Below are 15,220 nucleotides of genomic sequence, written 5' to 3'. Positions count from 1 at the left end.
TCAAACCTCAATCAAACACTGCTTTGACTACACAATGCCAATAGTTGGTATTGCTAAAGTTGTAGCTACCCCAGACTGTCAGACGGACCCCGTTAACCAGTATGTTGTCACTACCGAGATGGGTAATAACCAAATCACTGGTGTCTTCTGGCATCTTAGCAGAGTCAACTGTTATCCAGAGGTTTCGGATATCCCAAAACACTGGCTGTTTTGGCCGAACAAGGGGCCTGACCTGCCCATCAATGACATGGCCAATTCACCTGATTCTTTGGCTTTGAGCCGAGCCAGCCTCTGTCACAGTCTAGCCACACTTAATTAAATCAGCAGTCAGAAAGATTCCATTGCTCCTTAGCTCCCCAGCCCTATGAATGGCAGAGGGCCAGAAATAGGGCCTGTGGGATTATTTATGAGCTGCGGTGAATCACAACCAACTAACTTTTCCTCCTTGCCTCGTGTTTTCATTAAGATAGAGAGACACTTCAATATTTATTGCTGTCAGTGTACTTTGCTTAAAAATCAACAAGGGCCAGTGCTGGGAAAAATGGGAAAGGAAGTGGATATTAACTTTAGGACCTCCTACCTTTCCTCTACTACTACTGTCCTTCATTTTGGATCACTTAATCCAGTCTCCTATCCCTCAAAGCAGGATCACCTGCTATAATGTTCCTTTTACAACTTCACCCTTCACTCCTTTCCTACTTCTCTCCTTCCAGTCAAACTTACCTGCCCTACATTATCGTGCATCCACTCTTACATTTATCCACTCAACAAATAGATTTTGAGTGCTGATTATGTGGTAGGATAGTGGCTCATCATGCTGGGACCCAGATGTGTAATGTAACCATTTTGGACATAATACCTCAAAATAAAAGAGTGATTTAAGGGGTTGGGAGTACCATGGCAGGCCCAGGGATGAGGAGTCACTATATGGGACCAGCAGGACTTCAGTGACTTCCTGAAATCAGAAAACAAGGCATCAGTCCTTTGCTCCTTCTCTCTTGGTTGGGAGCATGGCTCTTCTCTTGCTGTTCAGACAGGACTTTGTATAACATGAAAAAGATGAAGTTCCCTATCCTCAAGGACACTATAATTGATGGGATTCCTTGCCTCACTCACCCTTATAAACTGGAATGAAGGACAGGACCGTACCGAAACTGAATTGGTCTCATCTCCGTCTCCCAGGAAAAGCAAAAAAGCACAGCTCTGCCCAGGCCAGCGGTCCCAGCCATAGCATCTGTTCCTGGTGTCCTATTTGTCTTAGAACCCAGCGCATTCACCACGTGATTAATGGTGTTCCACTTGATAGGGAACAGAACGAGCAATGATTTGTCATTCACCATAAAGTACTGCTATTTCATCTGCTCCTATTCCCTGGGACGCAGCTCCGGCTGCTTGCTCTATGCATCAATTTATAGTTTATCCTAAGACTAATGATGCTGTGTTTAAGAGGCAAGGTGGGGCTTTGTTTTTGTGTTCTACCAACAGAGGATTACATTACTGATTGATCGTACGTGGTTGTCTGAGGTAAAAACATTTTGAATTGATACCTGGATTTGGACTACAATCAACTTCCTTGACAATTGCCTCTTGGTACTGAATAGATCAAGGAGGTGCAGCTTTCTAATAGGGCCTCCAGGAGATGTTGACAAGCCCTGCTAGAAGCGAGCAGTTTGTTGTGGTGGAAGGGAGGCACATTGATCATCCAAAGGGCTGGCTTGCGGCTTTCGGGAACCTGAGGACACGCTCTAAGACCGTGTGACTCCAGACAGCTGAAATGGGACAGAAACAGCCATGTGCTGACAGATGTTGAACAACCAGCTCTCCTAAGGGAGAAGTGCCAATTTCCGTGGTGTAAATACTCCCGCCATGGCCAATTTCAAGCTACCGATGTGATGTCACCGATCTCAAATCTGGGAAGAGATGTATTTAGGTACACCATTGGCTGATGAACTGGTACAAACCAGCCCAACACATCGCCAGAGAAGAACTAGTGTTTAATATTTATTACCTACTGGCTTGTTCTAGAAATATTTTTTTTTTCTCATGAAGAAATTGAGCCTCAGAAGAGGTACGTAATTTGCTCAAATCACACAATTATAAAAGGGAGCCTTCTAACCCAAAGGTGGCCCCCTCCTCCTCACCCCCTAGTCCAGGACACAGAGCTGTCTTGTTAACCCTGGTTGCTGATTCTACAGCTCATGGTCTCTCAGGAAACCAAGCTGCTGATACAAAGAGCAGCAAGATCCAGGGAATCCACTTCTGTCTAAACCTCTGCTACTTAAGCCTGATTCATCCTGTTCTTGCCACCTAACGTGTATTAGTGGGAAAATTCAAGTCTGCTTCTGAGCTCATTTACCAATTTCTTCAGCCCCGGTAACTTTAGAAAAGGATATAAACTTCCATGGTGACTCTTGCCTAGAGTCTGGGGAAGGAACAAGATGACCCCTAGGAGATCCCAATCATCACAGTCCAAGAAGCCAATTCAACAACCAATTTGGCTGAAAAACCAAATCACTTCCCCTTGGATTTGTTTTCTCCACTTCTAATTTTCCACCCACTGTCTTTGCTAGTTCATTTCCTTCCTGAACCTCGGAAGCAAATGAAGCCGGGCAGGGGGGAGTGGTTCCATGAGGGGGCCGGGGCAGTGACCTGCCCCGGTGCTCCGGCTGTCAGGCTCCGGGGGCCGCACAAAGCAGCAGGGCATTAATGGCTATTAATATCCACGAAGGAAGTGCTGAAAGGCCAACAACATAATTACCATTTATTCATCATATCAACTGGTCCTCAGCTCCTTCTGGCAGCGTGTCATATTGTCCTGAAGTGGGCAGTTGGGGAGGAAAGGGAGAATGAAGAGGAGAATCAGCCACTTCTTCCCACCCACCTCCTGACCACCCTGTCATAGGGACGTGGGTCACACTGTAGGACACTGTGGCTCCTAGCGGATCCCACGTCTCTCTGAGTACCGAGGCCGGCAGAAGTTTCTGGGCCCCTTCTGGATGGTGCAGAGCAGCGGTCAAGGAAGGTGGCTGCCAACACAGGGTGGTGTGGCAGGCTGTCCCACCCCTGCTTCCTGTTTTCCAAATCAAACCCTCCGGCCACAGAAGGCCCCGTAGGGCAAGCAGAGAGGGATGGACTGTCAAGTGCCAGCAGTTTGCAGCTCCCGAGCAGGGCTGTTTTCTGGACTGCTCATGAAACCAGGTCATTTCCTGAGGATGCAAAGAGAGGAGGTGCCCCAGCCACTCTTTCTGGCACCCTGCTCCCCAATCCTATCCCAGGAGAACGGAACAGTTTGGCTTCTGGGGATTCCAGGTCTGGACAGGGATGGTGGGGAAGAGATTAGTGCTGTGTTTTCTCTTCCCCCTCCCCGGTACCAGCTTGACTGGCAGCCTGGGCAAAGAAGAGCCCATTCTAAATGCTCCCTGGGGTCCAGAATGGAACTCATTACATCAAACCTGCCGGTAGCCAGCAGCTCTGCTTTGTGAGCTGTGAAACAAATGTTTATCCACCACTCAGTGCGGTTCAGAGCTATTTAAGGAGCTCGGGGTGTTGAGCTACAGGCAAGAGCTGTGTGTGCAAGGCCAACGCTGGCACAAAGAGAGCTGGGCAGATCTAGGGACTGGAGCCTCCAGCTCTCCCAGCTTCAGGACGAGGCCGAGGGCAACAACAGCACAAGACTGACGTCTTTGTGCATGTTGCATTTTGCCTTCAGCCGAAGCCTTTCTTCCCTCTCTTTCATTTTTTCTTTCCTCTCGGTCTTTCTCTTTTCTCTCTCTCTCCTCTTCTGTTTTCCTTCTTTTTTTTTCTCTCTCTCTCTTTTATCTCCCTCCCTCCCCTCTCCCTTCCCTCCTTCCTTCCTTCTCCCTTGCCTTGCATCCCTTTATGTCCCCCTTGTCTTCCCTTGGAAAGGTCCATGGTTATCACTATACCCTAATATGCATTCTTTTCTCTTATGGAGACATGAAATTCAGAGAATACACAGAATAATAAAATAAAGCTAAAGCCTTTGCCATCACAAAACTTACAGGCTAAGGAAAACCCAGCATAGTGTGGCCCCAGTGAGTATTTGCCAATGAAGGGATCCAGGTCAGCAACAGAGCATGCCCTGCGTAAGCTCCCTGGGCTCCTTTTCTTGAATAACTCGGGAGGCCAATAATTCACCATCTATGTGTGCCAAGGCGGGGAGGCGTCCAGGGCACAGCATCATGTGCAGCAGCTCTGTGGGCCTGGAGCCCACAGGTTGCATGTGGAAGGCTCAGATCCTCTGCCCTGCTTTTCATGGCTTCACTGAGATGGCTATCAGCTGGGGTGTACATGGTTTCTGTTTGAAGACAACTCAATTGGTGAAGGAACCCAAAGAAGGCTGAAAGATGAGGGGAAGGGAGGTGGCATTCACTGCCAGGATAGTGTCATAGGCCTCCTCAACTACTTCTCACAGTAACTACTGAGAAGCGACTTTTCTGCCCTGGTCATCTATGGCTGTGTAACAAACCACTCAGAATAGCACCTTAAAATGATAATGATAATTTATTTTGCTCACAAATCTGGGGTTTGCCTGGGTTCACCTGGGCAATTCTCCCTGGGGAGTCTCTCTTGCACCTGCAGTCAGAAGGTAGATAGTGGGTGCTGGGGTCATCCTGAAACCTTCTTCACTCCAGGTGTCTCGAGCCTGGGCTGAGTGGATACAAACACCTGAGATAGCAGAGCTGTTTAAAGGACAAGGATGTGAGTGAGATGCCTGGTCCCAGCTCCCCACTAGTATTCTTAGGGACCGAAGACAGAAGGGCTGGGCTCCCAGGTCCACACAACCTGTTTCCCCACCAGGAAACAGATCTGTTTTTCTCCTTCAGTAAGAAAGTGTTTCCTGTAGGACCCAGGGAACCCAGGCCTGTCCACGTGCTGGGGGCAGGATGGGGGCCAGTGCTGGAAAGAATCACCTGGCAGCCCGGGTTCACAGTGGCACCATGCATGCCAGCATGCAGGAGCTCACCCGGGTGAGCCTGAAAGCCCATCCAGCACCCAGTGACACCGCAGGCTTTTCAAGTCTGTTGGATCCTATGAGCTACATGGGGCAGGACCACTACCATACTTCTCAGATAAGGAATTTGAGACACTGGAAGGTTATAAGGCTCTGTGAGCATTCATCACGAAGTCCCACCAATCCAAGATGGGGAGACAATGGCCATTTAATTGGTCACCAAACCCTCTTTGTACTACCTTGTCACAGGCAGTCATCCCTGAGCTTCTTCTAACCCCTGGAGAGTCCACAGTTCAGGCCCACAGCTAATGGGCAGGACAGGGAGTCGTGTGGGTCTCCCTGAGTCCCCTCCTGCATGCTGCCCTCTGAGACTCCTGGCTGCTGGCTCCAGCATAAGAACCTCACCTCCATGTATGGCGTGCATGGTCTACGGAGTGCTTTCACTTTGCTGTCCAGTTGACCTTATCACATCTTTGCAGAAGTGGTTCTGCTGTAATTGCCTTATTGTTCTATAGTTCTTATTACTTTAGGGCCTGAGGAAAGAAGGCTCACCGAGTTCAAGGGGTCTGCTCGGATTTCTAAGGCCAATACGGGACCGAGCTGACCATTCAACAATGGTTCCAAAGTACAGGAACCTCACTCACCACGCTGCCACTGGTCTGCTTTGGTCACTCCCCGGCTACGAGCCAGTAGACTTCTCTCTCTTTGAATCCCCCAAATTGCAGAAACTGGGTCTTGTCTAAAGGCAGGACAGTGCCAACTCCCATTAAACCAGGTTATTCAGGGCAAGGGGCTGGAGGACCAGGAGAGGTAGCCAAGAGCCGTCTCCCTCTATGGTGTGCATACACATACACACACACACACACACACACACACACACACACACACACACACACAGCCTGTTTGGGTGGAAAGGCTCTTGGCTCTCTGCTGTCTCTTTCTGTTCTTGGGGATTTGGGCCAATGAAAGGTATATGTGAGAAAGCCCAGGGAGCATGGGATAAGAGTGACAACATTCAGGAAAACAAAAACTCCATTTCAGCTCGTCTTCCTCAGAACGGCTGGCATGGGTTTCGGAGGTGGATATAAATGATGCATCGACTGGTACTGGGAGCCTCCCCGGGTGTGGGAGGTCCCTGTAGCTCTTCTCCCAGGTGCTGAAACCACAGAAACTCTTCCAGCCTCAGAGCACCAGGCTGTAACAGGCTCAGAAGGGCTCCCCCCATAAGACCCTGCTAAAGTCTGTCCGTCTAGTTAAAACTGCTTAAACCCTGTGGTAATGGGGCAATCGCCACCTCATTTATCTCTAATGCCACAGACCGATGGGTAGGGTCGTATGATGGACAACTGCCAACCAATCCTCTCTGAGCTTTGATTCTGTGATATGAAGGAAGCCCAAGGCGCCCTGCTCCAAAGTCCTTCCCAGCTTGCTAAAAATCCCATGGGGCAGCTCTCCTTCCTGCTGTCAGCCTCTGGCCTCCACCCGGCAGCTTTGGGATGCAAGCGAGGACCTGCAGGTGCAGGAGAGAGACAGGGGTGAGGGCGACGGAGGAGACAGGCTTCCCTCCTGCCCATTTTCTGCCTTTCACGCTGGGAACTTGGGACAGTTAACAGCCACAGAGGAGGTGCCACTGCCTCACCTGGCAGGAAGCAAAGCTGGGTCACCTAAGAGCAGGTTCCTCTGGGAGGTGATGCGCACAGTGGCCGGTCGGGGGTGGGGGGGACTTGGGGATCAGATGGCTCTGACTTTGAGTGGCAACCTGACCACTCACACAGCTCCATATCCCTAGGCTAATGAAGATCTCTGAGCTCCAGTGAAGTCTTCTGAAACACAGAGAAAATAATACTGTGTCATAAGTTTCTTGAGGAGTAAATGAGATCATTAATGTAAGCTATTTGGCACATGCTTGGAACACAGAAGGTGCTCTGTAAATAGTAATTGCTATTATTGAGTCCAGGAAACTCTGTCCTTTGGGAGAACTGAGATAAAATGACAACAGCAATAACAGGAATAATAAGGAACATTACGCGATTGGTTTTATGATGTGCCAGGCGTTCTTCTAAGCATGGGGCATGTATTAGCTGATGTGATTGCAACAACAGCCCCATGAGGTGGCTACTACTATTTGCCCCATTTTACAGATGGAGAAGCTGAGGTGAGATGTTTAAAACCCTACCCAATTGCATACAGTGGAATATTATTCATCTTAAAAAGGAAGGGAATTCCGACACAGGCTGTAATATGGATGAATATTGAAGACATTCAATATGCTCAGTGAAAGAAGCCAGACACGAAAGGATAAATATTATATGATCCCACTCATATAAGGTACTTAGAATAAGTAATTCATAGAAACAGAAAACAGAATAGGGGTTACCAGGGGGTGGGAAGAAATAGGAATTGTTTAATGGGTATAAAGCTTAACGGAGTTTTGTTGAAAAATCATTTTTTAAAAAAGATTTCATTTATTTATTCATAAAAGACACACACAGAGAGAGGCAGAGACACAGGCAGAGGGAGAAGCAAGCTCCATGCAGGGAGCCCGATGTGGGGCTTGATCCTGGGACTCTGGGAGCACACCCTGAGCCCAGGCAGCATCCTGAAAAATCATTTTTTTATGAGATATAGTTGACATCTAACATTATATGAGTTTCAGGTGTACAGCATAATGATTTGATATTTATACATATTGTGAAATGGCCACCACAACAAGTCTAGTTAACATCCATCACCATACATGGTTACAGAGCTTTTTTTTCTTGTGATGAGAACTTTTAAGACCTCCTCTCTCATCGACTTCCAAATATGCACTACAGTATTAATAATTATAATGACCACGCTGCCCATGACATCCCAGGACTTATTTATTTTATATCTGGAAATTTATACCTTTTGACCCCTTTCATCCATTTGCCCAGTCCATCCTCTGCCTCTGGAGACCACCAATCTGTTCTCTACATCTAGGAACTTGTTTTTTTGCTTTTGAGGTTATTGTTTTAAATTCCACATGTAAGTGAGAGAATACAATATTTATCTTCCTCTGTCTGACATATTTCACTTAGCATAATACCCTGGAGGTCTAATCATGTTGTTGCAAATGTCTCAATCTCATTCTTTTTATGGCTGAGTAATATTCTACAGTGTGTATGTAGCACATCTTCTTCATCCATCCGTTTACGTATGGACACTTGGGCGACTTCTGTGTCTTGGGCATCATAAACATGCTGCAATGAACAGGAAGGCACCCAGATCCTTTTGAATTAGTGTTTTGGTTTTCTCTAGATAAATACCCACAAGTGGGATTACTGGATTATAGGGTAGTTCTGTATTTATTTATTTATTTATTTATTTATTTATTTATTTATTTATTTATTTATTTTTGAGGAAACTCCATACTGTTTTCCACAGTGGCTGCACCAATTTGCATTCCCACCCACAGTGCACGAGGGTTCTGATGGGCATAGAGTTTGTTTGCAAGATGAAGACGTTCTGAAGATCTGTTGCACAATAATGTGAAGATACTTAACAGTACTGAACTACTGACCTGCGTGCTTAAAAATGATTAAGATGGTGAATTTTGTTACGTGCATTTTGCCACGAGCGTAAAAAGATATATGTACCATTGCACTTTAAAAATGTTTGATTGTATTTAGATACATGGCTATGGGCATTTGGATGTATGCACAAATATAGCAAAGCTGAACATAATCACTCCAAAATGTTCACAGTGCTTGTTTGTATGTATTAGAATAGGGGTGATTTTGTGTTTCTTGTCTAAATTTTCCATTCTTGGGCAGCCCGGGTGGCTGAGTGGCTTAGTGACACCTTCAGTCCCAGGTATGGTCCTGGAGACCCGGGATGGAGTCCCATGTCAGGCTCCCTGCATGGGGCCTGCTTCTCCTTCTGCCTGTGTCTGTGCCTCTTTCTCTGTGTGTGTGTGTCTCTCATGAATAAATAAATAAAATTATAAATAAATAAATAAATAAATAAATAAATAAATAAATAAATAAATTTCCCATTCTTCTGCAGTAGTACATGTTGTTTGGTCATTAAAAATAAAGTTTCAGAAAAGGAGCTTAAAAAAATAAAATGTAATAATACTTCTTTAGAAAGAAAGGCTTAGTGAAAACCAACATCACCACCAAAAAAATCCTGTTCAGGAGAACCCGGCTAGTTGTGGCAGGGCCAGGATGCGAACTCAGGTTCCCGAGGTTCACATATGCCCCCTCTCACTCTGCTATTCTGTGACATCAACGTTGAGATTCTTACTTCCCAGGTGAGGAAACTGAGTCTGGGAGAGACTGAGTGACTCATGACAGCCACACAAGTAGAAGTATGATGGGAGCTGGGACTCCAACCTGAAGAGCCTGCTTCCCGTGGGGTTAGGATAACTGAAGGCATTCCCCAGGCTGCGGATTCAAATCCTTTGCCCATTTTTATTTTTATTTTTTTAAAATTTTTATTTACTTATGATAGTCACAGAGAGAGGCAGAGACATAGGCAGAGGGAGAAGCAGGCTCCATGCACCGAGAGCCTGATGTGGGACTCGATCCCGGGTCCCCAGGATCGCGCCCTGGGCCAAAGGCAGGCACCAAACCGCTGTGCCACCCAGGGATCCCCCCATTTTTAAATTAGGTTATCTATTACTGAGTTGAAAGAGTTCTTTATATATTCTGTACACAGTCTCATATATTATTAGCGTATATTTTCTTTTATTGTGTGAGGCTTTTTTCACTTTCTTAATGCTGTCTTTTAAAGCATGAATGCTTTTAATTTTGATGTATACTAGTTCATCATGCTTTTGGTGGACCACGCTTTGGGTATTATGTCTAAGAACTCTGTGTAATCGTGATTATGAGGACTTTTTCCAATGCTTTCTTCTAAAAGTTTCATTATTGCATGTTTTACACTTAGATATGTGACCCATTTTAAGTTATTTTTTTGTATGAGCTGTGTAATGTAGGTGGAACTTCACTTTCTTGCATGTGAATGTTCCATTGTTTCAAAATAATTTGTTGAAAAGACCGTCTATTCTTCCTTAAATTGTCTTTGCGCTTTTGTCAAAGCGGGAGCAGAGGAGGTCGATTCTAGAAGCACAACTAGCAAGAAGAGGAAGTCAGGACAGAGAGGGCAACCATCAACTGGGGATGAGTTCTGGAAGGGAGGGAGATAGACCAGACCTGGGTAGGCACTTGGTGTGAACTGTGCATGGAGGGGCAGGCCCAGCCTCAGAGGCTTTAGGGAATGGAATCAGGGCCCGGCCTCATCCAGGGGCAAATGGAGCTGCAGGAGGAGCTGGTGGGCCAGAGTAGGGCTTTCTGCAGGGTGAGGAGACTAGGACGCCCCTGAGTTTAAGAAGGTACAGCGGAGGAGTGGGTCCCTCTCCTCTGTACCACAGAAGCCCTAGCTCTACCTCTGACCTTGAATACTGACCATCTACGCAGTGGGGGAGGATGCTCGGGCTGACAGATGTTCTGGGAGAGGGGAGGGCACCCTTTGGGCTACCCAGGCACTCATTCGCAGCCACGGGCCAGGCCAAGACAGGCACCACCTCCTGGCTTCCTTCCTAGGGCGTCAGGCCCATGAGGCTGCTGTGTGGAGTCAGGAGAAGTCAAGGGTCTTGGGTCTGGGCACAAGTTTGGGCAGAGCTCGGGGGCACCCAGATGAGGAGGGTGGAGGGTGGAGGAGTGAGGTCCGAGGGAGGGGTGGTGCTCAGCTGGGCTTCCTGCAGTAGCCTGCGGTCCGGGCAGAGAGGCTCCGCTGCTCACGGCTGCTCCATCTGTCTCTGGGTCTTAGTTACCACATCTGTAAAGGGGGAGCATGTACCCACTTCTTCGGGGTACCAGGAGGATGAAATGATCAAAGGTAACATCCTGTACCTAGGAGATATGCAAATCAACGTGAGTGCCCCTCGGAGGGTTGTCTGTTCTCGATCATTCTACAGCCCTTCTCTCCACTTTCGGCTGAAACAGAAGGCTGCAAGCAGAGTCACTGGCTTGCACGGGACCGGACAGACAGACAACAAAAATGCCCTCCAGGCCACGGACAGAACCAGGGCTGGGTGCAAATGACTGCGGTTGGACCCTGCGCATTCCTGTCTGTGCTTGAAGAAAGGGAAGAAAGGCCTCCATGGATCAGAAGCCTCTGGAGGCAGGGGTGGGACATGCTGACCTCACGGAGCACATTTCCCCTTCTCCCCTTCTCCTCCACCCAGAGCCCCCCCACGCAGGCAGCTGGTTCCACACCAGACTGGCCCTCCGAGAACTGGGCATTGTCATTCCATCCTCATCTTTACTGGCAATATGGAATAAATAAATGCAGGGTTCCTGAAGCTGCCTCTTTGAAGTTTAAAACAATCCGGTGTAGGCCCCCTTCACCTGCCCAGATACCTGAGGCCGTGGCTCCCCGTGCCCCCCTCCGCACGTCTGCTGCTGTCTTCCACACACATTAAAATTCCTCTCCAAGGGGTGCTTTAGAGGCAGGGATGGCAGGGCAGCCATATAATAACGGCCAGCGGGACCCCTGGGTAGGAGATTCTGATCGCCTGTACACTGAGAACGTCTCGTGGAGAGAGGGGGGAAGCAAACCAGCCAGAGCCGGACTAATTGCCACCAGGGACGAGGGCAGAGTTCGCTCAGGTAACAGGTGCGCCTTGTCTTAATGAAGACTGACTTGTTTGCCCACAGCTGCCTGCAGAGGTGAGAGGGGCGGGAGGGGGGATGTTGGCTGCTTGGCTCTGCACTGGATGCCACCAAATTAGAGGAGCTGGCTTTGTCCCCTCCACGACCCACCCCGGGGCTGGACATGTGGGAAGAAGGGGAGATAAATGGTATCCCCAAAATAGTGCTGTCCTAAAAGAATGGTGGCAAGTCTTGATTATTTGCAGGTGGTGTGCTCGCTTTGCGAGGTATCTCTGGCCTTGTTACTGCTCAGAAAAGTTCAATGAGGGGACTGCAGGGACAGTGACGGGACAGGGAGGAGAGGGAGGAGGAGAGAACGAGAAAGGAGGGAAGGAAGGGAAGGCCAAGGGTGCACTGTGGGGAGGGAGGGAGGATGAGAGGGAGCAGTGCACAGCTCTGAATGTGATTCGACAACAAATGTTTATTACTACTGCCTGTCTTTTGTCTGGTGCTGTGCTGGACACTGGGGACACGGGGAGTCTGGCATGGAAATAGGGGTGCCGTGGTGGAGGCTTTGCTGGCTGTCCCAGGAGCAGAAAGAGGAGTGAAGGGAGGGGAGTTAGGAAGAGCCACAGGGCACAGGGAACACTTCAAAGGAAGATTTGGGGGTGAACTGGAGTTGACATGGTGAGGCAATGTTGGGATAGGGGAGGCTCAGTGGGGGGCATTCCAAGAAGGGGGTAGATGATCCAAGGAGCAACTGGGTGCAGTGCGTTTGTGGTCCCTGGGATGAGAGAGGGGGCCCGGAAATGAAGCTGCAGAGGTCTGCTGCGGCCAGAGCATGAGCATGTGATCAACACCCCAAGAGACAGGACCTTTATATGGGAGATGCCAGTGGCTATTAAGGGAGGTTTGGGGTGACCCACTGCCGTAGACACACTGGGGGTTGTAAGGGGCTACTGAACCTTTCAGCAGACCTTTGAGCACCTCCCCGCATCTTCCCATCTCAGCCTCGCATCCCTCTGCTAAGAGGCAGCAGAATGATCTCTGCTCAACAGACAGAGGCACAACACACACAAATGGCAGAGCCGTGCCCAAGGTAGCTCCATGTCTGGTTTGAGCTAGTCCCACCCCTGACCTGTCACTCCATTATCTGATTGCAACTGATGAAAATCACTGATCACTGAACTGGCCAAGATTGAAAGGATGAAATCCCGGAATGGTCAACCAACTACCCAAACTACCCATGTCCCGGGTATTTGGTCTAAAGTCACCACAGCAGTGCAAAGGGTGGGGGGGGTATTCGCTTCCCATGGGAAAACAAACCCAAAGAGGGCAAGTCACTTGCCCATGATCACACAGCTAACATGAGGCCGAGTTAGGATTTGAAGCCAGATCTGAGTGACCCAACATCTCATGTTCTGTGTACCAACACATCTGGGAACAGCAAGGCTTCTAATAAGGGTTAGGGGAAAGCCTGGGGATGAGAATGGGGTGGAGGCAGGATCTCAACATTGATCCAGTGGCAAGAGCTTGAATCTAGGTTAATTCTATCTTATGATTTATTAGTTAGGAATAAGGGGTTGGGGAGGACAACACATTTGTGTTGGTTTTGTGTTGTGATTTTTTTTTTTTAATCTCTGAGATGTCCCCAAATGTTTACCTTGTAAATTTGTTCAGCAGAGAGGTGGGTAAACACGAGCATTCAGAATGTGAACAGCATCATCCAGCCAGAACGCCTGGCAGGTTTGCCGAGGTAGATGTAAAACATTGCAAACAGCATGTGGGAGCAGCGAGGCTCCCGGAGCAGGAAGCAAAGCCTCAGCGTGTAGCTCGTGGCCCCCACGGAAGGCCACGGCATGAAGAGAGGGGGAGTGCCAGGTTGCCCAGTGGGTGCGGGGTGGCCCTCGGGGTGCCCCCCTCAGGAGGGCGAGGCCGGGCCGCTCACAGCACACCCGCTTCAAGCCTCACTGCGTTCAGTGAGGTGCCATCTCCACGGGTCAGTCTTCCACGTGGCACCAGCCCCATCTCCCTGCTCGGCTGCAGAGCATTAACCGGGCCCTGCCTCGGTCACACGTGCCATTCTCGGATTCCCAGACCGTCCTGCATGGCTCCAGGTGAACAGTCGGAGATTAGGGGCTAGTGAGCATCGCGTCACTGGAAGCATCCAAGAGGACACGAGGTGAGCATCTGCACTGCATAGCGTACTTGCCAAGGGCACAGATGCTGGAGTCACGCTGGTCTGAACCGGAATTCAGATTCTACTGTCTATTGGCTTCTCTTCTTTCAGCCTCAGTTTACCCATCAGAGATGAGGGGTGAGATTGCTTTCTACTTCTGGGGGCCGTAGTGCGAAGATGAGGCAGGAGAAGGACTAGCAGGCACAGTGCCCCGCACCTAGTGAAGTGCTCAGTCCCTGCTAATAGTGATGACAAGGGCGAGGGCGAGGGCTAGAGACAGGGTGGTGGGGAGGAGGGGAAGGAGGGGGAGGAGGGGGAGGAGGGGGTAGTAACTCGAGCGAGGCAGCGAGGCGTTTAGTGGTCTCAGTGGGCCCACTATAGCACACACCGTCTTAATAGCCCCGCTTCTGTCTGAGGCCCCACGCAGCAGACCTCTCAGACCGACCCCTGACCCCCTCCCTCCCTTGTGAGCCAGACACTCTGACCACACGGGTTCTCGCCCAGGCCCCGTGGACAGTGGGTTACCATTCATCCCCGAGCCCTGCTTAATCGTTAGCATTTTGCAAACCACTCCCTTATTGGCTGTGAGGACAATGACATCAAAAGGACCTCCTGGTGACTTCACAGTTGGGAAAAATAGATGCCCCTAAGTCATACCCTCTGCCCTCGGCTAAGTATCAAACTCCTCTCTTCCCCCGGGAAATTCCTTCTTTCATTTGCTGCAAAGTGACTTCTGCTGAAGTGTGTGTTTTTGAAGTGGAAAATTGAAAGCACACGATTCATTCCAAAAGAAAACTGTTAGTTCACAGCTGAGAAATCACTTGGCTATTGGTCCAAAGGGGTTACTTTGCAGGTTGGTGGGGGGGGGCAAATATGTAACACTGCTTTCTCCCTTTCCGGGTCCAGAACCACTTCAGAGATAGACCGAGAGCCAGAGAAATGGAGATCCAAATGTCACCTTTATTCTGATCACATTAAATGGGAGGGTATGGCTGTGTCTGACCAAAGTGACTTGCTTCATACCCATAAGATGACCTGATTCTCCAAAATGTTAGGAGTCCCTGATGAAGGCATGGTCTGCCCTACTGTCTTACTACGTGGTGACAGCAGATTTTACGTCCTCTGAAAGCAGACATCCCCGAAGACAGGACTAGGGGAGGAAGAAAGGGGGTCACACATAAACTCATAAGTGACAGATCACTCCTCCTTGGAGGGTGAAGAAGAGAGGCAGCAAGGGGCAGGAGTGTCACTCCAGGGAAGCCCCTCCATGTGGAAACCAGAGAACAAGGCGGAAAGCGTGCCTCAGTGTTTCGTTTTTCCTAACCAACTGGGCTTAACTTTTAAGCTTCTGGTCAACCATGTGGGGGGTTGCGCACCCCCCAACCAGGAGTGGGGAATGAGCTGTCCCAGCTACCTGAGCCTGCTCAGCCAGCCCCAACCTCTGCT

General features: G+C 49.1%; 1 long non-coding RNA gene across 1 annotated transcript; it reads right to left on the bottom strand.

The window, feature by feature from the left end:
• Positions 1 to 9,600: 9,600 nt before the first annotated feature.
• On the bottom strand, positions 9,601 to 14,208 carry LOC140625165 (uncharacterized). Its single transcript, XR_012024542.1, has 3 exons — positions 13,259 to 14,208; positions 11,365 to 11,665; positions 9,601 to 10,854 (listed from the first exon to the last, which is right to left on the bottom strand). It is a non-coding gene; the product is annotated as an uncharacterized lncRNA (long non-coding RNA).
• Between the last annotated feature and the right edge of the window lie 1,012 nt (positions 14,209 to 15,220).

Source organism: Canis lupus, chromosome 3 (assembly GCF_048164855.1).
Source record: "Canis lupus baileyi chromosome 3, mCanLup2.hap1, whole genome shotgun sequence".
Classification (NCBI taxonomy): domain Eukaryota; kingdom Metazoa; phylum Chordata; class Mammalia; order Carnivora; family Canidae; genus Canis; species Canis lupus.
Note: the sequence above shows the minus strand (reverse complement) of the source record. Positions and strands in the feature narration are given on the sequence as shown.